Source organism: Lepidochelys olivacea (genome assembly GCF_965140295.1).
Source record: "Lepidochelys olivacea isolate rLepOli2 genome assembly, chromosome: 24".
Classification (NCBI taxonomy): domain Eukaryota; kingdom Metazoa; phylum Chordata; order Testudines; family Cheloniidae; genus Lepidochelys; species Lepidochelys olivacea.
Window position 1 is genome coordinate 8668764 of NC_140434.1, and position 23880 is coordinate 8692643.

General features: G+C 41.7%; 1 protein-coding gene and 2 long non-coding RNA genes across 12 annotated transcripts in view; 1 reads left to right on the forward strand and 2 right to left on the reverse strand.

Annotated features, from left to right (window-relative positions):
- The window catches only part of POGZ (pogo transposable element derived with ZNF domain), a 59056-nt gene extending 57268 nt beyond the window's left edge, over positions 1-1788 (reverse strand). For all 9 annotated transcript variants that reach the window (XM_084613145.1, XM_084613153.1, XM_084613149.1 and 6 more), the window contains exon 1: positions 1573-1788. The gene's annotated coding sequence lies outside the window, so the exon portion shown is untranslated. The remainder of the gene's footprint in view (positions 1-1572) is intronic.
- LOC311512112 lies at positions 604-20043 on the forward strand. 2 transcript variants are annotated; one of them, XR_014709396.1, is made up of 3 exons: positions 604-720; positions 2197-2363; positions 19305-20043. It is a non-coding gene; the product is annotated as an uncharacterized lncRNA (long non-coding RNA). The 2 variants fall into 2 exon arrangements; XR_014709397.1 differs by lacking the exon at positions 604-720 and adding an exon at positions 1809-1887.
- Positions 4294-22673, reverse strand: LOC311512111. Its single transcript, XR_014709395.1, has 4 exons — positions 22588-22673; positions 7312-7375; positions 6694-6871; positions 4294-6099 (listed from the first exon to the last, which is right to left on the reverse strand). It is a non-coding gene; the product is annotated as an uncharacterized lncRNA (long non-coding RNA).
- Between the last annotated feature and the right edge of the window lie 1207 nt (positions 22674-23880).

Below are 23880 nucleotides of genomic sequence, written 5' to 3' on the forward strand. Positions count from 1 at the left end.
AATGATGTGGTGGGTAGATGAGCCATGTAGTGTCTTATGTAATTCACACTGATGTGTGATACAGAAATGTGCAGAGATACATGTTGTGAGGCAGATTGTTAATTTCTGTGACCTCCAAACTGCTGGACAGTGGGTAGCGGGATATCGAAAGGAGCAGGGCTATTAGTCTCAAATGCCTGCAGGATGTCCCCCAAAAGGAATGGCAGCCCTGCAAGAATAAGTCACTTGTGCCCTGCTTGATGTGTCTTGGTGACAGCAATTGCTGCCAAGTTCATAAAGCAGAGAGCTTGTTGTTGGTGCATGTGGGATGTTGATGTCTGTACCCCATCCCCATGTATTCTTCACGCCACGTCCTGGCGAAATGGGGTAAGCAGAGGGCAAGTTAAAAGATTCCCTAATGTCAGGTGTTCAAGGTTTCTCAGACATCCACCCATATCAGACCATCTGAAGGGAGAAAAGCAGCAGAGAAGCTAAATGGTTCTACATCACGCTGGGAGGAGTGACAAGCATGTTATGGGGACCCCCACGTTCATTGAGGCAGCCAGGCTGAGGGGAGCCACCCTCACTCCCTGGGAGGGAAGTGGCTTGCACGCTAAGGAGACCCGACCCCCTCCGCTCTGTGGAGCACAAGGATGCCCAGAGCAACCCCTCATTGAGGCAGTTGGGCCAAGGGGTATCCTCTGAGAGTGACAGCCAGGCTAAGGGGACCCCATCGTTGAGGTGAGTAGGCAAAGGAGGGCTCACTCCGAGTGTCAGGGGGAGCAGCAGGAAGGCCAACCCATCCCCCACTATCACAAAGGCAACTTGGTGGACTCCCCCAGTTCATTTTCATTAAAAAGGATGGGGATGGCACCTTCCCCCCAGAAATAAAAACAGACTAGCTTCCATTTATTGTGGCTGCTTGGGAAGAAAAGGTAAAGAAAATAATCCCTGTGCCCAACATGGCCGCCCACCCAGCAGCAGCCCTAGGAAGGGGGTGGGAGGCACGGAGACAAGGGAGTCTGCAATCCTTCTCCCCGCAGCGACGGGAACCAGCATGAGGGGAGCGTGGGAGGCACTTTAGGACGGCGCATGGGTTGCTCTGTGCAGTGTTTAACCCGTTATGTTCGTCTCCAGCGAGCCGAGAGGGAGGGGACGTGGGGGGGCTGACGCGGAGGGAGCAGCCGGGGCCGCATCACTCCCCTCCCTTCAGAGGGAGGAGGGGGTATGCGGATCACTCCGCCTCTCCAGTCAGCGAAGACGAGAAAGCGAGCAAGTAGATATTCCGCCGCCCAGCGGGAGCAGCTCCTCCCCCCTCCCCTCAGGAACCCCGATCCCTCCCTCACCGGGGCTCGCGCTCCCTCCCCGCTAAGCGCGTCTGGCGGCCGCTTTGTGTACGGCGCGCGCTGCCCACCCCCCCCACCCGCTCACAGACCCGGGCGGTTCGAACCGGTTCCAACGGTCACCGCCACCCGCATTCTTGTCGTGCGCGCGCGCCGCCAACCTCTCCCCCCCGTAACCCCCCCCCGAGTCTGATTGATTCTGCAGCGTCCGCCCCCCCCCCCCCAACATAACGGACTCGCGCCAACTCACCTTTCTCTCCGTCTCCCGCCGCTGCCGCCGCCTCCTCAGCCGAGCTTGGCTCGCTCGCACACGCTCTTAAAGTGACACGCACCCCACACAACCTCTTACAGGGCGAAGTGGCCGGGCGGGGAGCGCAGGTTGCATGAGCTCCCCCCAAATATTTTTGCCCCCCTTTCCGAAAAAAAGAAGCTGCGGGTTGATACACACAGAAAGGACCAACAGACACACACACACACACACAAAAAGGGGACCGAACCGGCGGAGGGATACGGTGACGTCATTTCCTCCTCGACTCCAATGCCTTCTTCTGATTGGCTGACTGAGGTGACATCACTGGGACCAAGGCGCATCCTAACTTGGCATGGGGAAGTTTGTCTGAGGCACAAATTTTGGGGGGTTTCTCTGGCAGGGAGGTTGATTATAGAAGGGGACTTTTTTTTTTAGGTTGATCCCACTGGCATGTCCAGGAATGACTGGGAAGATGGAGATTTGGGGGCAGGGAACTTAGAAGTGGCCAGTGCTGCCTTTTAAGGGCCTTGTGGCGAGCCGGTCTGCCTGGGTTGTGCTGCCTGATGAAGGCCAAATAGTTAATGGTCCAAACTGGTATTCAATGTATCCTAACTTTTCCTACAGCCAGCAAAGGGAGTTTGGAGGCAGGACTTGAACCCACCACCTGCAGCGGGTATTGCCTTTGGCACGGCTAGCGACATGGCAACGTCTCAAACCCCTCGCCTGCACCACTTATTGGCTTTGGCATGATTAATGAAATGGCTGAGTCTCAAGCCCACCATCTGCAGCAGGTATTGGCTTTGACATGGTTAACGGTGTGACTCTCAAGCTCACCAGCTGCAGCAGGTATTGATTTTGGCCTCATTAGTAACATGGCAAGGTGCCAAATACACCACCTGCAGAGGAGGTTTTTGGGTGGTTGGCAACATGGCTAAATCTGGAACTGAGCCCAACACCTGCAGTAGTTAATGGCTTTGGGTGGTTTGCAATATGGCTGGCACTAGAACTCCCCACCTGCAAGATACAATGTTATTTGGTGGTGTAGTAACATGGTTGGGTTTCAAACCTGTCACTGGCAGCCTTCCTCCCCCTCCTACCCTTATTGGTGTAGCCACAGGATTCAAACCATTCACCCAAAACAAGTAACATTTCTTTGATAGCTAGTGATGTGGTTGGGATTAGAATCTGCAGCCTGGAGCGTATAGGCGTTTTTTGTGGTTAGCCATGTGTCTGCAACTTCAAGCTACACTTGTAGCAGGTAACTACTTTTGGTGATTAGTGACATGGCCAGAATCTGAATCACTTTTTAGTCAGTCAAGACCAAAAGTCATTACCAACAGACATTTTGGGGCCTCCGTGATAGGAGTTGGAATTAAAAAACAGTTTCATGTCCTCTCCAGAAAACCCATAATTCCATCAGTATTTGGCACTAATTTCTTCCCTCACTGGCAGCTTGAGCAAAGAGACCAAGGAATAAATGGACCCTGGACATTGAACATCTCTGCTGTCCTCCAGGGGGATTGTTGCAGGACAGGACTCGGGCACACTGACATGGAGATCAGAGAGTGTATAGCAAAACTGTAGGCACTGCCCAAGTGGCTATAAAAGTCCTGTTCAGCAGGATGCTTAAACACATGCCTAACTTTAAGTATGTGATTAATCCCAGTGTAGTCATTGAGACTACTCAGAGCTTAAAGTTAGGCACTTTTGCTGGATCAGCACCATAGACTTTTGATTTCCAGCACATTACATCAATGGCTAAAATTCTCACACAGACATGAAATGTTTTAAATCCTTAATAATAGTAATCACATTTATAATTAATACATACATTTAATAATAATCAGTAATACATTTTATAGTAACCACATACAATTACAAAATGAACAATGACAGTATGCTTAACTGATAATACACATAACAGTAATCAAATCAAACATTGTTATTACGAATATATATTTAACAATAATAAATGTATCATTAATATTTTACATTTATCAATACTGAACAATAATATTAAAATTAATTATTTTGTGTAATAGTAAATAGTTCACTTATATATTTGTTAATCACTATTAATAAATAGCTATTTACATCTTCAGTGCACATTAAAAACATTAACTTATGTTTTCTCACAACACTCCTATGAAGTTGGTCTGCCCAAATGGACCAACTTAATGAGGCATGCACCTGATGCTAGCATGTTATTTATTATCCTGGAATTTATTAAACATGCATATTAGTCTTCTTCTGATGGACCACTATGAAGTACCAATCATTGTTCCCAGCTCACACTATGCATCAGGTTACTCAGCCACTTACTGGTGGGAAGTGTTTGCATGTAACTATCTGTGTATCACTTCTCTACCATTTAAAGTTCCAAATCGCTGCTAGGGTATTTCCACTGAAGTCAACAATAGTAGTAATAATGTGTATTTATTTGTTTATTTGCACTGCAATCATACCTAGCAACCCCAATCATGATCCTGCACCCCACTGTGTTAGGTGCTGTACAAAGGAATCATTTAATGAAATACCAGCAATTTTTGCTTGCTTTTTCCATGAACATTTTCTGGAGCTAGTTGCACAAAGAGTGAAATATTTATGAAACGAAAATTAAGAACAGTTCCTTGAAGTTAATTATTTTCATCGCTGGTCTACACTTCGAAATGGAAATGTTAATAAAATGTGTCTACAAGGAATTGAGATATCATTAAAATAATGGAACTAAAAATGGGAATGTTTTATAACAATAACAGATCAATAACTATTGTGGTAAACACTTAAAAATCAACATTTACCACACCACAAGATTTGATTTCTCTATTGTATTTACAATATTTCTTAGTGAATCCTGCTGTTTTCTATTCTATGATCTCTGTCTTCATCCAATGTATACAATTAAGATATCAAGTTCAAGATGAGCCTAATAAGCAAGACAAAAAGAAGTAGAGGATTTAACTGTATGCAGTCACCTCAGTACTGGCAAGTTGTTTTTAACTGTGTGGTGGGTACATATGAAACAAAAGGGAAGACAATGCCACTTTAGGCCATGTATCAAGCCTAGGATTTCCTGGTTGCCACTGTGCTGCTCACTAGGCTGCTCAGAAATTCACAGTGATAGTAGAGTTAGGATTCAGATACTCATGCTCCAAAAAGCTCAGACAGATGTCTGAGAATAAGGGAGAATCTTCCTTAACTGATGGCAGTGTAGTGTTTATGACACACAACTGATCACTCCTGATTCTACCCAGCAAAGAACATTAGCACACAAACACTGGCAAGTTAGTTAGGCATAATATAGATTTTTGGATTTAGGACCTACTACTAAATAGAATGAAAAGGCCCAGTAGGCTTACTATTAAATTTATCAGTCTCTAAAGAAAAATTAACTATTTATTTGAGAGCTAGTCTTCATGGAGAAACGGGTGGAGGTGAGGTCCAGGTGTGTCAACTAACCTTGATCTACCTATGTCATTATTCCTAGCATGGATGCATTGTAATGCCTTTTAACACAATTGAACAGGTTGAGATACATACCACAACCTAACCTCGACACATTTGTCTAGTGCAGACTAGCCCTTAAATTACCGTTTAGCAAAAGTATGAGTGACACAGCAAAGATTAATTGATACATCAAACTAGCTGTTCCAAAGATAGTAAATTGGAGCATTGTGTTTAGCTTCTGCAGTCTGCCAGTTTTCTTGGAAGCCTGCCATGTAGGGTTTTTGCCATGAGTCTAAAATTGGAACCACCTGCAGCTTGGTTGGTGTCAAGGCAAGAACTCAAAAGGTTTCAACATGTGGTTTCCTAACCACTGAGAAAGTCATTGTAAGGGTGTACTATAGCTTGGAAATGGAACAACAGAAAGCTTTGTTATATCATTTCACAAGCAGTTTTTCACACCATATAGTCTGGGGCTGACTGGAAGAATCAGTAAAGAGGTCTACAAAGCAGAAGTTGCCGCTTGGGATTATGATTTTATTGTTATTTGGGTGAAACAAATTTATTGAACACATCAGGATTTGGTGGTTTGGAACTTTAAAGAGGCACGAGCAATTATACTTCTGACTAAAATGTTTTTCCTACTAATAGTCTCAGTTCAGCAAGGTACTTAAGTATGTGCCCAACTTTAAGCATGAGAGTCCCACTGGCAATCTAAAATGCCCAGCATTACTATAATTGACAGATTAGGGGCAAATTTTCCCCTCTTATTTTTTCAATTTATTTTATACATTTGTCAGCACTTTGAATATAGTCAGATTTGCTATTTCCTTTTTATTCTTGAGATGCTGTTCTCTCTCTACTCATGCAGTTGAATTCACATGTGGGATCTAGAATGATTTTATTTGTGATAAATTAATATATATTTGAGATTTCTTGAGATCTGAAAGTTTCAGACTTCTGCATGTTTTAGTATTGCACTTAATTTAAAAGCTTTAAACATAAGAACAGCCATGCTTGGTCAGACCAAAGGTCCATCTAGTCCAATATCTTGTCTTTTGACAGTGACCAGTGCCTGGTGCCCTAGAGAGAATGAACAGAACAGGTAATCACCAAGTGATCCATCCCCTGTCACCCATTCCAGCTTCTGGCAAACAAAGGCTAAGGACACCATTGATGGACCTTTCCTCTGTGAATTTAAGTTTAAAAACTTTGCCTTTCTTTCCTCCCAAATAAACATTGAAATAAATGCCTCCATCTTTCTAAAATAAGCCTCCCTAATCTCCATGAGAAGCATCTGAGAGAGAGCATTCATCTGTTGAGGAGAAATCAACAGCATTACTTTACCCCACAAGATTTGTATTTCCACCTGCCAGAATCTACCTTAATATTTTGCATAATCAGATCCTAATAATACCTAGCCATATTAATTTGTTTAACTTAATCCCTAAATAAATCAAGTTATTTGTTACTCATTTAAATTCACAAGGTATAAAAATGGCTGAATTGCTAATTCTTGGTAAGAATAAAATTTTGATTAAGAATTGTTTAGTTTATATCTATAGATTCCCCCCATCCCCTCCCAACCTGACCCCGCCCCCCCCCCACACTCCCCCAAACCAAACCTCCATGATTTTTAAATTTTCAGGAATAATATTCCTTGGATCACTCACTTACTGATTAAGTATTAGTTACTATTATTTAGTATGTCTGCATAACAACAGAATTAAATCAGAATAACATTTAAAAATGCAGTCTGCTGCCCATTCTAGCACCAGAGTTCCTTTCTGTAATGGATAATGACTTCTGAGGGTTCCAAAGCAGTGGCAATCAGAGGTAGAACTACCTTGTGTACCTGTGAAGTAAGAAAGGAGATCTTAAACCATATATCTATAATAGGATTGTGAATAAATGTAATCAAACATCTGAACTTTGACACAGTGTTCCTAAGGTCACAATCTAGACACAATCATTCAGCTGTCAAAGGCCTAATGTCTAATGATATCATTGCCAGTTGATTTCAATTATCTTTAGACTCCAGTACTCCAGCCAATAGTTTTCTGAGATTATCTGATGCTTGCTTCTGTGGAATAACCCCCTCCTGACCTCTTTCCCTATAATTTTATTTAAACTATTACCCACGATTTTAGTAGGTACTTTGTAGTCCATGTTTCACCACAAGGCTATTTTGTAATTAATACATGGCTTTTGGTCTTTTTAAAGTTTATAAATGAAGAAGACCACAGCTTCAGTCTTGGTATCTGATAAAAGTATTCTTTCATTAAATATACTCACAAGATATTGAGTCCAAAAAGTCCTCCATCTGGTGTACAAAATTCCTCTAGTAAGCTATCTTCTCCTGCAAAGTTATACATTTTCAACCTCTTGATATAACTTAATGTAGCAAATAGCCAAGAAAATGAGCACATGAAAAATTGGGAATTTAATTTTAAAGCTATCTGGAAATTATATAATCCAATGAAGAGAGTTGGTAGTTTATTTTCAGCACAGCAATCAACATTTACTACAGAATATATTTATTGTCATGTGTTTTTTATTAAATGGTTCTGAATTGCAACTAAGCACTTGATTGTCACTAGCCCTGTGTGCTGGTTTGCTCCCTTGTGCCGACTTTCCCTACTGCTGCTCACAGTACTTGAAGGGAAACAGACTCCAACACCACTTTCTACAAGCCATTACCCTCTGATCCCACTGAGGGTTACCAAAGGAAACTACATCATTTGCTCAAGAAACTCCCTGAAAAAGCACAAGAACAAATCCACACAGACACACCCCTGGAGCCCCAACCAGGGGTATTCTATCTGCTACCCAAGATCCATAAACCTGGAAATCCTGGACACCCCATCATCTCAGGCATTGGCACCCTGACAGCAGGATTGTCTGGCTATGTAGACTCCCTCCTCAGGCCCTACACTACCAGCACTCCCAGCTATCTTCGAGACACCACTGAATTCCTGAGGAAACTACAATCTATCGTGATCTTCCTGAAAACACCATCCTGGCCACTGTGGATGTAGAAGCCCTCTACACCAACATTCCACACAAAGATGGACTACAAGCCGTCAAGAACACTATCCCCAATAATGTCACGGCAAACCTGGTGGCTGAACTTTGTGACTTTGTCCTCACCCATAACTATTTCACATTTGGGGACAACGTATACCTTCAAATCAACGGCACTGCTATGGGTACCCGCATGGCCCCACAGTATGCCAACATTTTTTTGGCTGACTTAGAACAACGTTTCCTCAGCTCTCATCCCCTAATGCCCCTACTCTACTTGCGCTACATTGATGACATCTTCATCATCAGGACCCATGGAAAAGAAGCCCTTGAGGAATTCCACCATGATTTCAACAATTTCCATCCCACCATCAACCTCAGCCTGGTCCAGTCCACACAAGAGATCCACTTCCTGGACACTACGGTGCTAATAAACGATGGTCACATAAACACGACCCTATACCGGAAACCTACTGACCACTATTCCTACCTACATGCCTCCAGCTTTCATCCAGACCACTCCACACGATCCATTGTCTACAGCCAAGCTCTATGATACAACCGCATTTGCTCCAACCCCTCAGACAGAGACAAACACCTACAGGATCTCTATCAAGCATTGTTACAACTACGATACCCACCTGCTGAAGTGAAGAAACAGATTGACAGAGCCAGAAGAGTACCCAGAAGTCACCTACTCCAGGACAGGCCCAACAAAGAAAATAACAGAACGCCACTAACCATCACCTTCAGCACCCAACTAAAACCTCTCCAACGCATCATCAAGGATCTATAACCTATCCTGAAGGATGACCCATCACTCTCACAGAGCTTGGTAGACAGGCCAGTCCTTGCTTACAGACAGCCCTCCAACCTGAAGCAAATACTCACCAGCAACCACACACCACACAACAGAACCACTAACCCAGGAACCTGTCCTTGCAACAAAGCCCGTTGCCAACTGTGTCCACATATCTGTTCAGGGGACACCATCATAGGGCCTAATCACATCAGCCACACTATCAGAGGCTCGTTCACCTGCACATCCACCAATGTGATATATGCCATCATGTGCCAGCAATGCCGCTCTGCCATGTACATTGGCCAAACTGGACAGTCTCTACGTAAAAGAATAAATGGACGCAAATCAGACATCAAGAATTATAACATTCAAAAACCAGTCGGAGAACACTTTAATCTCTTTGGTCACTCGATTACAGACCGAAAAGTGGCAATACTTCAACAAAAAAACTTCAAAAACAGACTACAAGGAGAGACTGCTGAATTGGAATTAATTTGCAAACTGGATACTGGATTTAGGCTTGAATAGAGACTGGGAGTGGATGTGTCATTACACAAAGTAAAACTATTTCCCCATGTTTATTCTCCCCCCCCCCCGCCCCCCACTGCTTCTCGGACGTTCTTGTTAACTGCTGGAAATGGCCCACCTTAATTATCAGTACAAAAGGTTCTTTTTGCCCCGCTCTCCTACTGGTAATAGCTCACCTTACCTGATCACTCTCATTACAGTGTGCATGTTAACACCCATTGTTTCATGTTCTCTGTATATATAAATCTCCCCACTGTATTTTCCGCTGAATGCATCCGATGAAGTGAGCTGTAGCTCACCAAAGCTTATGCTCAACTAAATTTGTTAGTCTCTAAGGTGGCACAAGTACTCCTTTTCTTTCTGCAGACTCTGCAGAGCTGCTCTGTTCCCATCTGTTGGAATTTTTTTCTGAGACCTTTTCCAATCGGTTCACAAGAAATTAGCTGAGATCTGGACTTGCCACTGAGGTGTTGTTTTTTTTTAATTGGTATACAGCAACACTACACTAAGGTGATTAAACTCAAATGCAGGAGGAAGGGTGTAGGCGTTTACCACAGCGCCAAACGCTCATAATAAAAAAATCAAATTATATACGTACACTAATGCATACATATTCCATTTTGCATTGTATCACACATAATAATTGGTTTAATAATTTTTTTTAACCAATCCTTGTACAAGTCCAGAAATGTCCACAAGCTACAAAATATGCTATTAAACAAAGCTGCAGCTGCAAGCTTATCACAGATTATTCTTCTTACTATTTCTTTGTCTTTTAAGAACATGTTATTTACAAGGCCATTTGTAAATTCATGCTTTGTCCATTGTTAACCTCTATTTCCTTACTTCCGTTTTCTTTCATTGTTTATGCAAGGCCTATGTTGCCTTGCTTAAAAGCGTAGAGAGGTTTCATCCCCAAGATGGCCAACATAGGTACACTGCCCAACGTGTTGGTGTATGGGGTGCCAAGTATAGATCTGGTGCAGTTTACTAACTCCCTAGAGCAGCCAGGAAACTGGGAGAGAGATTGTGATTTCCTCCTGGGCTGTTCCAGAATCAGTTCTGCGCCTACCTACCCACCCATTACTCTGGGCAAATTGCTCTGTCACAATCTAGGCTGAAAGAAATATAGAGACAGAATGTGACACCCACTGGATAGTACTTACATCACAAGAGGTCTTGCTGAAATCAATGGGATTTTTTGTGGCGTAAGATACAACCAGTCAGGGATCAGTCAGTGTGAATGAGGGTATCACAGTCTGTCCCACAATAATTAGGAATTATGTTTCAGTGGAAATATTGCTTGACCTTTGTGTTTAGACTCCAGCGATTCCTTGTTGATGGCTTAACACCTCTTTGTTAAAGGAGCAACACAGTGCCTATGATTTTATCATGAGTCTTGCAATATTTGATGTTTTCCTTAAGACCCCAGCTGCTGGAATCAAGAGACTGTTGTTTTTGTTAAGTTTCAGAGTAGCAGCCATGTTAGTCTGTATTCGCAAAAAGAAAAGGAGTACTTGTGGCACCTTAGAGACTAACCAATTTATTTGAGCATAAGCTTTCGTGAGCTCACGAAAGCTTATGCTCAAATAAATTGGTTAGTCTCTAAGGTGCCACAAGTACTCCTTTTCTTTTTGTTTTTGTTAAGTAAGACTTTAGCCTTCATGGTTAGAGAGAAAAGTTTGAAAACATGAAAGGAGTGTGTCCTAAAGGCTCAGAAACCAGAAGGCAATTAAAAAGAATGCAAAGTTGGGGTTTGTTTATGTTGCTTAATAATCATGAGATTTTAAAACAAACAATCTAATGATTTTGGGGGCCTGACTCCTGACTTTTGAGTGCTTGGGATTGGCAATATTGAAACAGCAATTTGCAAAGGAAATAAAGCAAGAACTTGAATATCACTTGTAAAAGGGGAAAAATGGTCTTAGCCCCTGGTTTGCATCTTTTTGATATATGGAAAGATCCCCCCCACTTTTTCCTTAACATAGGACATCCAGGTCTTGTCTGCCTTGTTTTTCTTGGATGGCTAAAGAAGGGGCAGGTCTAGTACATCCTGGATACCAAGAAAATTGAACCTGATTAATTGCCACGGGAAGTGATTTCCTTTTGACTGTTTCTTTGTTTTTATTAACACCTATTTAACCCAAACAGTTGGAAGTCTTTTGTTAAAGACTTCAGACTCTTAACATTTAAAAAACAAAAAGGAGTACGTGTGGCACCTTAGAGACTAACAAATTTATTTGAGCATAAGCTTTCGTGAGCTCACGAAAGCTTATGCTCAAATAAATTTGTTAGTCTCTAAGGTGCCACAAGTACTCCTTTTTCTTTTTGTGCATACAGACTAACACTGCTGCTACTCTGAAACCTTAAAATTTAAAGATTCAAAAGCCTTCAGTTTGCTCTCAGTCCACATCTCTGTGTCTTTCAAGGGAACACAACAGCAAAGATGAAGTGAGCTGTAGCTCACGAAAGCTCATGCTCAAATAAATTGGTTAGTCTCTAAGGTGCCACAAGTACTCCTTTTCTTTCTTCTAACAGCAAAATTTGACATTCATGATATTTCAAGAACTTTTCATGTGTTTTTTATGCAAATAAGGATGCAAGTTTTATTTTATTTCCTCTTTGAGGCATTTAAAAGGTTTATTTGTTTGGGTTATTTTTATTAGTTAAATGAGGTATTTCAGTATGAAGTCCTATGGGACTTTATCTGAGACAGCTGGAGGTATGCATCAGAAGTTACATAATAAAAATATTCCCTTTTAAGCATAAACCAGTCTATGGACAAGTTATAACCATAGAGTTCTCACTGAAATTTTTGGGTGCATTTGCCAAGATATTACTTGAGAATTTAATCTTGTATGGTTTAATAGGGTAAACAATTATTTAAATAAATTATTGGCCAATAAAGCTGAATATATATACATTGTGCAGATTAAACCTAAAGAATTATGATTCTTTTAAGAAGACGATAAGCATTTGACCTAGCAAATATGGAAACTAGAGACCATCAGGGCTCAGATCTTCAGCTGGTATAGGTCTCTTCTTATTATTCTGGAGAAAGCCCTATTGGATCTCAGAGATATAAATAAAGAGCTTGACTGCTTTTCTAGAAAGCTCCTAACACATGCTGATTAATCTTTTCTTAACTGTTTTTAATTCTGGTCTTGGACAACTGATAATATTATGAGCCAAAATGTGAGCTTGTTACTTGGGCAAACTCCCTGAGGAAAGACAGTAAAAAATTAGTAAAAAGTAGGTTAAGGACCTCAGAATTTATATCCTAATGATCCAAAGGACCGTAGGATTGGGCCCTGAACCAGGATATTTCTCTGGAGGAAGCTGTTGTGGCTATAAAAGTGGTTTTTTTAAATCATCAGTTTTGTTTGTCTCATCAACTCCCAGCTGGGATTTCCTCTTGCAGTTTCTGTAAACATCCATTTGTTATAATTTCAGCATTACAAACCGCAAGCATTTAAAAATCATGAATCAGCCCCTCAAAAATCATGAGATTTAATTTGGGGTCCTTTTTATTGGTTCTGTTTTGACTCACACTTTGGCCATCTTTTTAAGTGGATAGGAGCAGAGCAGGATAAAACTTTAAATTTCTCATGCTGGGTGTCTGCCTTAGGATGAATCTTTTTGGAAAGTTTTAGGTAAAACAGTTCAGGAATTTCCAAGAATGAGTTTAGGGAAAAAGATGTTAAAATTTTTTTTACAACAGTTTCATTGAGAAGCTTTAGTGCCTTCATGGTTTCGAGCACTAGAGATTTGAAATTTGGTAGGGGGTTTCCCTGGTGTCAGTGATGTGCCTTTTGCTGTACCTGTAAAAATTTGCTCAAATATGGGGAAGTTATGAGCCTCTGAAAATCACAGTTTGCACATGCTCAGCAGAGACTTTAGGGTATGGCAGCTAAGAAGTCCAAAGTGTAAGCAGTAAGCATACGCCATCCCTCACAGCTCCTACATGCCACCAGTCTGGGCATCTGCCATCCTCATAGATCGACTGGGACTGCTCCCTCCATGAGCAGCAGGAGCTGAGATTGCTCCTTCTGGCTGCTGGAGCTGTTGTGGCACCAGGCACAGGAACTGAGAGTAGGCAGAATCTCTCTCGTGCTCTCAATGCTCCTCCATGCAGCCAGCATGGAGAAGGAGGAGGCTGCCTGATCCAAATGCAGAGAAATGATGATGGTGAGGACTAAAGGCAGAAGAAGTTGCAAGAGCCAGAGGCTGCGGAGGAACAGGGAGGGAGAAAGGCAGAAGCTAAGCATTGGCGGGAGAGAATAGGAGCAAAGCAGGAAGGAGACAACCTAGGCGCACAAGGGCAGATGGGTCCCCTACAGAGCCTGGAATTTAACACAGGAGCCCTCAGTCTTTGTTCCTTTGTTGTCAGCAAATAACTGTGAAACCCACTTGCAAAGGGTATGATTCATCTAATCTCCAAAGACTGGTCCATGTAGAGGATAACAGCCTACTATTGCTACCAGTTACTCCATTAACTGGTACATTAACTCCATTACATCAAGAATTGTAACATTCAAAAACCAGTAAGAGAGCACTTCAGTCTCCCTGGACACTCAATAGCAGACTTAAAAGTGGCAATTCTTCTTCAAAAACAGACTTCAACGAGAAACTACAGAACTGGAATTAATTTGCAAACTGGACACCATCAAATTAGGCCTGAATAAAGACTGGGAGTGGATGGGTCACTACAAAAAGTACTTTTTCCCTCTCTTGATATTCACCCCTTCTTGTCAAATGTTGAGAATAGGCCACTTCCACCTTAATTGAATTGGCCTCTTTAGCACTGACCCCCAACTTGGTAAGGCAACTCCCATCTTTTCATGTGCTGTAATATTTATACTGCTTACTGTATTTTTCACTCCATGCATCTGGTGAAGTGGGGTTTAGCCCATGAAAGCTTATGCCCAAATACATTTGTTAGTCTCTAGGGTGCCACAAAGACTCCTCATTGTTTTTCCATTAACTGAAGTGATAGAGGTCTGTGTGTGGATCTGAAGGCCTGAATCCTGCTGTTGACCAAATTTTGGGGTCAGTATGGTTCCACATGATGGATTTTTTTTCCCCTTTATTTTTTAATAAACTAGGGAATTACATTCCAAAAAACTATATTAAAAGAACATTAAGGTTGCAAAATCAAGCACCGACAATTTAGGAAAAGCCACTCTTTAATTACACAATCACATACTATTTTTAACACAGGACCCCCGTCTCATTCAATGCAGAGAATGTATGGTACTTTGAGGATGAATCACAGTTGTGTAGTGAATGAGTGTTGTCTGTAGGACCTCTGCCTCATTTGTTGCAGAAGCTGAAAGGTGTGGGGGGTTTGGTTTTGTTTGTTTCTATTGTAATAGGGATGCTGCTTTTTATGACAGTTGGGACTGCAACATGTGCTGCTGGGATGGGTTGGGAAAGCCAAGCAGCATACGGCGGCAGTGACAGGAGGTGAATCTTAGGCAGCTCTGGGTCTCTGTTGGGAACAGGAGATCTTGGAATAGGAGACAGGCTGTGACCTGTCTGTCTAAGTACTTATCTGGACCCCCTAAAAGGTGTGTTGTGAATGAGAGATTGCAAAAAGAGAAAGGATGGTCTTCTGGTTAAAGAAGTAGAATACTACCTTGAAGAATTGAGGTAAAAAAACCTGCAGTTGTGAGTCTCAGGGCCCCAGTCAGCTGGCTCGGACTCGTGGGGTTCAGGTTATACCATGAACACAAATCAGCTGAGCCAGGCCAATCCTGGCTGTGCCACGGGTCTTTTATCGCAGTGTAGACATACCCTTGCACAGGCTCCAACTCCGTGGGTGCTCCAGGGCTGGAGCACCCACGGGGAAAAATTGGTGGCTGCTCTGCACCCACTGGCAGTCAAGCTCCCCACTCCACCCCGCCCCCACCCCCTCTCCTGGGCGCTCCGCGTCCCTGCTTCTCCTCCTAGTGTTTGCTGCCGCAAAACAGCTGTTTCATGGCAACAAGCTCTGGGAGGGAAGGGAGAGGAGCAGGAACATGGTGCACTCAGGGGAAGAGGCGGGGCCAGGCATTTGGAGAAGGGGTTGGAATGGGGGCAGGGCACGGGCGGAGTTGGGGTGGGGCTGGAGGCAAAGGGGGGTGGGGTCGAGCATCCACCAGCACCAGCAGAAGTCAGCACCTGTGTATCCTTGGAGTCTATCCCTGCCTCTGCCACAGGGTTCCTATGTGATGCTGGGCTAGTTGCTTAAAACAAAATTTTCACAGCTGGCAACTACTTGGGTGTTCCTCATTTTGTGTCTGCTCAAAGTGAGACATCTGGGGCCAGATTTGCACAAGTGCTGAGTGCTCCCAACCAGGGTGGATTTGATTTAAATAAAATTGATTTAAATCACTAGTCAGGAAGACTTGATTTAATCATGGATTTCTACATAAAAGTGCATTCTTGTTGATTGTTATAACCTTAATACATATTCTTCACAACTCAGAGATAGCTGTAGGTTTCATTTTTAGAAGGTACACACTATACATTTTTAAACAGTGATTTATTTTGAAAACTTTTCAGATTAGTTTTACAGCTATATCAGAAAATGAATGATTGTTTGGTTATTTCATTTACCAAAGGTAATTGAAGCAGATATTTATGAAGTCATTGGGAGGTGAACTCTCATTAATATTTGGAGGATTTTCTTGCCATGTAGTATTAGGAGGAGAACATCACCAGACAGACATTTAAATTGTTTTATTTAACTAAAACAATGTTAAATATTCTGCATATTTTTCTTCAACAGTAAATAAAAAGCATATGTCTCTCACTTCTCATGTTTATCTCCAGACTCCTTCTCCAGATCTATTCTGTCCCCAACAATCTTCTATTCATTGAACTTTTTGAAACTTTGCACTTTTAAAGAGAGGTAAGGGATTGACTCTGTGTACACAAATTTGCACAACAGGGACAACAGGGTTGAGGTCTATTATTTCTCAGCTCTATAATTTATTTAAAAACATTTTTGCTGTTAACAAGCATGTTATCTCTGGAGACACAAATCCACAGTTTGAGAACTGCAAAACTAAGCATCTCTGATGGTATCTTCTAGACTGAGCACTGAGTCCCACTAGGTAGATAGAAAGATTAACCTAAATAATCTATACAGAAGCCCCTGGAACCCCATAAAATTGGGTCCCTAATCCATGAAGTATTGGAACTCGTTTACAAAACTTTTCTTAAACATTACATGAATATATTGTCTTATACTATAGAATTATATTTTATAATCCCTATTTCATGATGAGATACATTGTAGCTCAAAGGTAAAAATCTGATTTAAATTAAAAAAAAAATGGATTTTTATCCACCCTGCTCACAACTGCAACTGAAGTCAATTGGAGCTATGCTTTGATCACTATGCAAAATGCTAAGTGCTCTGAAAAAAATCAGACCATAGGCATCTCAAATTGAGCACCCAAAGTTAGTGGACATTTTTGGCCTTAATCTCTCTGTGCCTCAGTTCCCAAGCTATAAAATGGGGTAATAATGCCACCTCCTCTCACAGGGATGATATGAAGATAAATTGGTTAATGTATTTGAAGCACTCAGATGGAAAGTTACATCTTTGAGGAAATTAATAACTATATATTCAGTTCAGGGTGGCGGGTTTTACATAAGATCTGGGGCCGCACATTGAATGTGGATGGTAAAAAGAACTATTAAATAACTACTGATTCATGGAGCCAGGGGTTCTGTGGAAAATATACCAGGGTGATCTTGTAATTCAAGACAGTATCATAAAGCATATACACATTATCCTTATTGTGTATGATATTCTTAATTCTAGCATTTCCTAGCTTTTGAATGTTAAGATTGAAAAATCAGTCTTTTCATGTTGTTTTTCTGGATGTAATTCTGTATCAGTTCTTAACCCACCCGCATCTCTGAAGGACTGAATTTCTTCGTCCTACGTTGAGCCACTTGACTAACATCTGTCACATATAGTTCCTTCTCCGCTCTCTCTCTCTCTCTCTCTCTGATCCTCTCTACGGTAAGAGAATTCCATGTGCAGTATAATGTTTTGTTTTGGTAAGGGTTTTATTTTTGGTCCTTTATTTTGATACTTATTTCACAATCAGAAGAGGGAAAAAATAACGTTATTCGGCCAAATCCTTCAGTCCTTACTCAGTCAAAACTCTCAATGCCACTTTTCCTAAAGGTTGCATAATTTACTCTCTTATTTTGTAGACATCCATTTAAACATACACTGTGCTTTACAGACACTGAAAGGACAAGATCCCAATCCCAAGCTGCCTGTAAAGACAAATATGAGAAGAGTATTATTTACAATTGGATGATGATATTTATTTTCCTAGTATGTTTACCCTGACTTTGTTGGCCAACATATTTTGTTTTTGGATTAATGACAACCTTAAAAGCTGAGGAGAATGAAGGTCAGATCCATGCTTCATGAGGAAGGTTTGCAGCTGGTGTGATGATGGGATAAGTGATACAAACAAAGTGTTGCATAATTTTTGGTTTCTTAATGTGTTAAAGTATTGGGTGTGGGGAGAGGTCAGTGAGGGAATATATAGATTGAAACTGACCATCCATCCATCTATCTTGTCCGGGGAAGCTTTGAGCAAAAGTAATTGCCAGCTCAGATTGTAATTGTTGACTTGCAGCATGTGAAATATGTTTGATATGTCTCAGCCCAGTTCCTAGTGTAACAATTATTATTATTATTTTTATCATGGTAACATCTAAGGACCCCACTGTACTAGGCTGTCTGCAAACAAACAACAGACAGTTGTTGCCTTGGAGAGCTCACAATCTAGTATCCACAACACACCCTTAATTGGTACAATTGTTGGTGGTCATAGCACTGAAACCAAAAATTGAAAGAACCTGGGACAACTCAATGTACATGCTGTCTGCATTTGAAGAATTATAGATCAGAACATGATGACGTGCAGATCATCTTGTGGGGTTTGAGAATGGTCTGTATAGACTCTCACAAAGAGCTATAAATAAAAAATTAAAGGAGTACTTGTGGCACCTTAGAGACTAACCAATTTATTTGAGCATAAGCTTTCGTGAAGTGAGCTGTAGCTCACGAAAGCTTATGCTCAAATAAATTGGTTAGTCTCTAAGGTGCCACAAGTGCTCCTTTTCTTTTTGCGAATACAGTCTAACATGGCTGTTACTCTGAAATAAAAAATTATGGCATTTGAAGTTATTTGCTTAATACATACCTTCATTTCACATTCTGTACAGTGCAATCAGGCTGTCATCTGTTATTGCAAAAGTGGGGAGGGTGGCAGATATTGTTAAATCTCATGATTCAGGGCGTAAGATGATTGCTTCAGGTATGAAGAAAAACTCAATCATTCATCACATACAGCATTGCACAACTGGCCATGGAGGAGAAAAAATTTGCCTCCCTGTGATTACTGGGGATGTGGGACACCAGAACAGATGGACCAAATGTCTGATTTTCTATAACCAGTTCAGGGTTCTCAGACATCAGGTGCGGCTCAGACATCAATTAAAAATCTGTGGGCTAAATTCAAAGGACATACAATTTTTGTATTGCTAGAAGTATACTGAATTAGAAACTGATATAGTTATTCTAGTACAAACGCCTCCTGTGGATGTAGGTATGTTATAAAGGTACTTTATAACAGTATAGCTTATAAACCCCTAGTTGTATCATTTTAGCTATATGGGTTTCTAAACCAACATAATTATAACAGTACAAAAACTGTGTTTAGATCAGCCCAAAGCAATGTATAAATGGGTCTAAGAGAATGGAAGTTGGTCATCAACGCTTCGATGTCATGGTAATAAGTGCTATACAGAAACCTTAGACAGATGGAGAGGTAGAACTTACACTCTGAAGGACCAAACGAAGTTGTACGTTACTCATGGTGGTTGTTGTTTTTTTCCCTTCTCTCTTAAACAGAGTTTGTCCTGCTCTGAGTGTTATAGTTTTGACTGGGTGAATGTACTGAACCTGACTTCATCTTGCACCCTGTGCACTGGGCCTGCCAGCTCCACTCTCCTGGCTCCACAGCTCAAGGCTAAGTTGCAGTTCTCCTCCAAGGTCTATATGTACGCAACATAATCAAGGCCCGACTCCAATTCTGTGCTCATGATAGACGCCTTCCAAGGTGAATACTAAGTCTCACTTCTTCCATGCCAACCACTAGACTTAAGTCAAAGATACTTAGTGTTATATTTGTTGTTTTTTTAGTTAACTGAGCCAACGTGAAGCACAGATGGCTAACCTGAGTAACAGCCTGATCATATTGCTGTAACTCATATCCTTGCTCTGGACACATGCTCCCTGCTGTTTGGCACTCTCACTCATTGAGTGGGATTTTCACAAGCCAGCAGTAGTCTAACTCTGCTCTCCATACCTTCAATGGGTAAAACTCCCCATGATTCCAGTGGGAAGAGAGAGAGGCCAATGAGGAGCACTTGTGAAAATCCCACTTGGTGTCTAAAATTTAGGCCCTAGATCCCGCAATTGGGGTCACGTGAATGGACCCTCGGAGCTGTTTGGAGCCCCATTGGCTTCAGAGGGATGCTGCAGAAGCACATGGGTCTTCCTGGAGGAGATCTGATTGCAAGATCAGAGACTTAAAATCCAAACTCTGAGACAGCTCTTCAGTATATGTTCTGGGGGTTGTTTAATACAATAAGCATGTCTTTGGGTACTCTAAAAAAAATAGTAAGGTGGACTAGGGTGATATATTTCAGAGTAGCAGCTGTGTTAGTCTGTATCCACAAAAAGAAAAGGGGGACTTGTGGCACCTTAGAGACTAACAAATTTAGTTGAGCATAAGCTTTCGTGAGCTACAGCTCACTTCATCGGATGCATTCAGTGGAAAATACAGTGGGGAGATTTATATACACAGAACATGAAACAATGGATGTTACCATACACACTGTAACGAGAGTGATCAGGTACGGTGCGCTATTACCAGCAGGAGAGCGGGGGCTGGGGCGGGGGAACCTTTTGTAGTGATAATCAAGGTGAGCCATTTCCAGCAGTTGACAAGAACGTCTGAGGAACAGTGGGTGGGGGCAGGATAAACATGGGAAAATAGTTTTAGTTTGTGTAATGACCCTTCCACTCCCAGTCTCTATTCAAGCCTCAGTTAATTGTATCCAGTTTGCAAATTAATTCCAATTCAGCAGTCTCTCCTTGGAGTCTGTTTTTGAAGTTTTTTTGTTGAAGAATTGCCACTTTTAGGTCTGTAATTGAGTGACCAAAGAGATTGAAGTGTTCTCCGACTGGATTTTGAATGTTATCATTCTTGACGTCTGATTTGTGTCCATTTATTCTTTTACGTAGAGACTGTCCAGTTTGGCCAATGTACGTGGCAGAGGGGCATTGCTGGCACATGATGGTGTATATCACATCCGATGAAGTGAGCTGAAGCTCACGAAAGCTTATGCTCAAATCAATTTGTTAGTCTCTAAGGTGCCACAAGTCCTCCTTTTCTTTTTAGGGTGATATAGTTACTTTTTTAAAATGGTAGCTTGAAAAACACTGAAGTAGGCAACTATTTTTAGCTAAAATTACATGTTAAAAACAAATCATTAAGGAGGGAACAGGGTGTGGGGTAGGCAGTGGTGGGTCTTCTTGTATTAATTTTGATTAAATAAATGAGCCAAAGATATTAACATAACCACAGTGTTAAACAAGGTCTGGTGTTTGGTATATAGAAACTTCAGCCTGCTTAATACCATGGCAAAACACTATTAAAAGTCCTTTGAACTTTTTATTAAAGATACAGAACAGAAGGGAAAGCATTTGAAATGTAAAGTATTAAGTAAGGCTTTCATTTTAACAACATCCCTTGTTCCCTTTCCCTGCAGAGATTTAGAAGGAAAAACCTCATTTGACAGTCTTGTAGATGTTGTTAAAGACAGTAAAAACTGTTCTTCTGGGGAAAAGAGAAGATGTTAGTTGAAATGAGCTGGAACTGTTGCCAAAGTTCAAACCAGTTTCATCTCAGGTAGTGTTGGGATTCACGATGTCTCCAGAGTCCCTCTCTGGCCCGAGTTGGTCAGAATATGTCTCAGGATTAGGACCAAAAGGGTCTGGAGTCCTAGAAGATGCAGACGGGGGGGGGGGGGGGGGTTCGGGGGCAGCCATGATGTGAAGCTCACTCCAGTAGCCTCCATCTGTTCTTCCTCTGATTTTTTTTTCTGTTCTTCTCCACACAAATTCCCTTTTTCTTTCTTTAAGGACCCCCAAAAAGAATGGTGGGTGGTATAGCCCAACACCTCATTATTTAGTCTACCAATTATGCCTAATATCCAACATGCCAATTTTGGTTTGTTAATTTCCGGTTTCACATATTGTTTTTACCAACCATGATTTTGAATCAGTCCTTGAATCATATCGTGGTCTTTTTGTTCAGACTAATTCAGTTTTTCTGTCTCCATTTTGTTCCTTTTCCCATCAACTTTTCTTGTTATAGGTTATTGTATCATCTACTTTTTACAACTGAGCTTGCAATTAAAGTACATTTGTCAGCCCAATTATCACAACGGCCCCCAGAAATTAAACTGTGTAGAATTTGACAAGGTACAAAAATAACTATTAGCAGAAACAGCCCAAGGACAGGTAGGAGTTATAACCTCATATTTCTCTTGAGTGATTCTTTCTGTCTGATTAAAGGAGTGGCTTTGCTCAGAGCCAGAGGGAGCAGTGTCTGCCTAATGTGCCTGGAGACCAGGGTGAACAGTGAGAAAAATAATACATATCCCTTATATAATGCTTTCCATCTGTAGCTAACATGGCAGTATCCCCATTATGAGAGATGAAGAAACAGAGGAACAAAGACAGATTCACAGATTCCAATGCCAGAAGGGATCATTGTGATCATCTAGCCTGACCTCCTATATAACACGGGCCAGGAACTTCCCCAAAATAATCCCTAGAGCAGATCTTTTAGATAAATTTACAATCTTGATTTAAAAATTGGCAGGGATGGAGACTAGAGTCCACCACAACTCCCAGCAAATTGTTCCAATGAGTAATTACTCTGTTAAATATTTACACCTTCTGTCCAAAAGACTAGCCAAACACCCAGCAGGTCAGTGGCTGAGCTGGGAATACAACCCATACTGGCAAATATTAAATGAATTCTCAATAGAGCAGCGATTCCCAAACTTGTTCCGCCGCTTGTGCAGGGAAAGCCCCTGGCAGGCTAGGCCGGTTTGTTTACCTGCTGCATCCTCAGGTTCAGCTGATCGCGGGTCCCAGTGGCCACGGTTTGCTGCTGCAGGCCAATGGGAGCTGCTGGAAGTGGCGTGGGCCGAGGGACGTACTGGCTGCTGCTTCCAGCAGCTCCCATTGGCCTGGAGCAGAGAACCGCGGCCAATGGGAGCCGCGATCGGCTGAACCTGCGGACGTGGCAGGTAAACAAACCAGCCAGCTTTTCCCTACACAAGCAGCGGAAGAAGTTTGGGAACCACTGCAATAGAGCATTGCTAAATTTTCTTGCATCCTTTTTATGCACTATAGTTGAAGCTTTGTTCATTCAAGAATTTGCAGAAGACAAACTTCAGGCCCATTGTCAACATTAACTTAATCACAAAACAGAATACATTTTGCTACAAAATGAAATGCCTTTTCATTGGAAGCAATTGATAGAGGGCAGAGTATCCAAACAGGAAAGAGAAACAATGCCATGTGACATAGACGACCCATCTCACAGCTGGAATATTGAATTGTAACTATCAAGTACTTGGAGGAATTCACAGCATATAATTTTTGAGCACAAAACTTTTGGCAAGTGGTTTGGGAATGGCAAAAAAATTAGTTTAAAAAATGCAAACTGCTCATGTACAATTTGCATACAGGAAAAAGGGCTAAACTCACCAAATAAATTGTTAGCTGCAGTTTGTTCATTTGATTCTACCTACCAGTCCCTTGGCTCTAGTATTGTCAAGGGGGTTCTCAATGGTGGGTTTTGAGAAGAGGTTAGGGTTTCAGTTGAATAATTTGTGGATTGTGGGGGTGAGGGAAGGGATAGGCCTGCAGTTGTACAATGGTACATCCTCCCCTGAGAACATTTTTGGAAATGGTGGGGCAAAAAAATATTGCTCTTTAGAAAGCCAGGGGGAAAAATATTATATTTGTTCCTGATCAGGGACAGTTTAGCAGTATCCAAAGTGGAAGATGATCTTTCCTAGGAGCAGAGAAATCCTTCCCTTCAAATCATCTATTGAGTAGGGCGGGGGGAGGGGGGAAGAGGTGTTGGTTGATTGTGGAAGATGGCTCCCCTCAAAAAAAAATTAAGCTCCGAAGTTTTCATGGGAGAAATGGATCTAACTAACTAGCAGGAAGAGCTTTTGCAGCTGTCTTGCTTAGAGGATTGAAAAAACATGTAAATGAAAAAAACCACCGGCCTGCCAAGCAAGAGACAATTGGGAGCTGTAACTAGGTCATGCATTCACTGCTTGCTGGAGAACTTGAAATATTGCCTAGAAGCAAGAGTTTTATGAACAGAATTGTT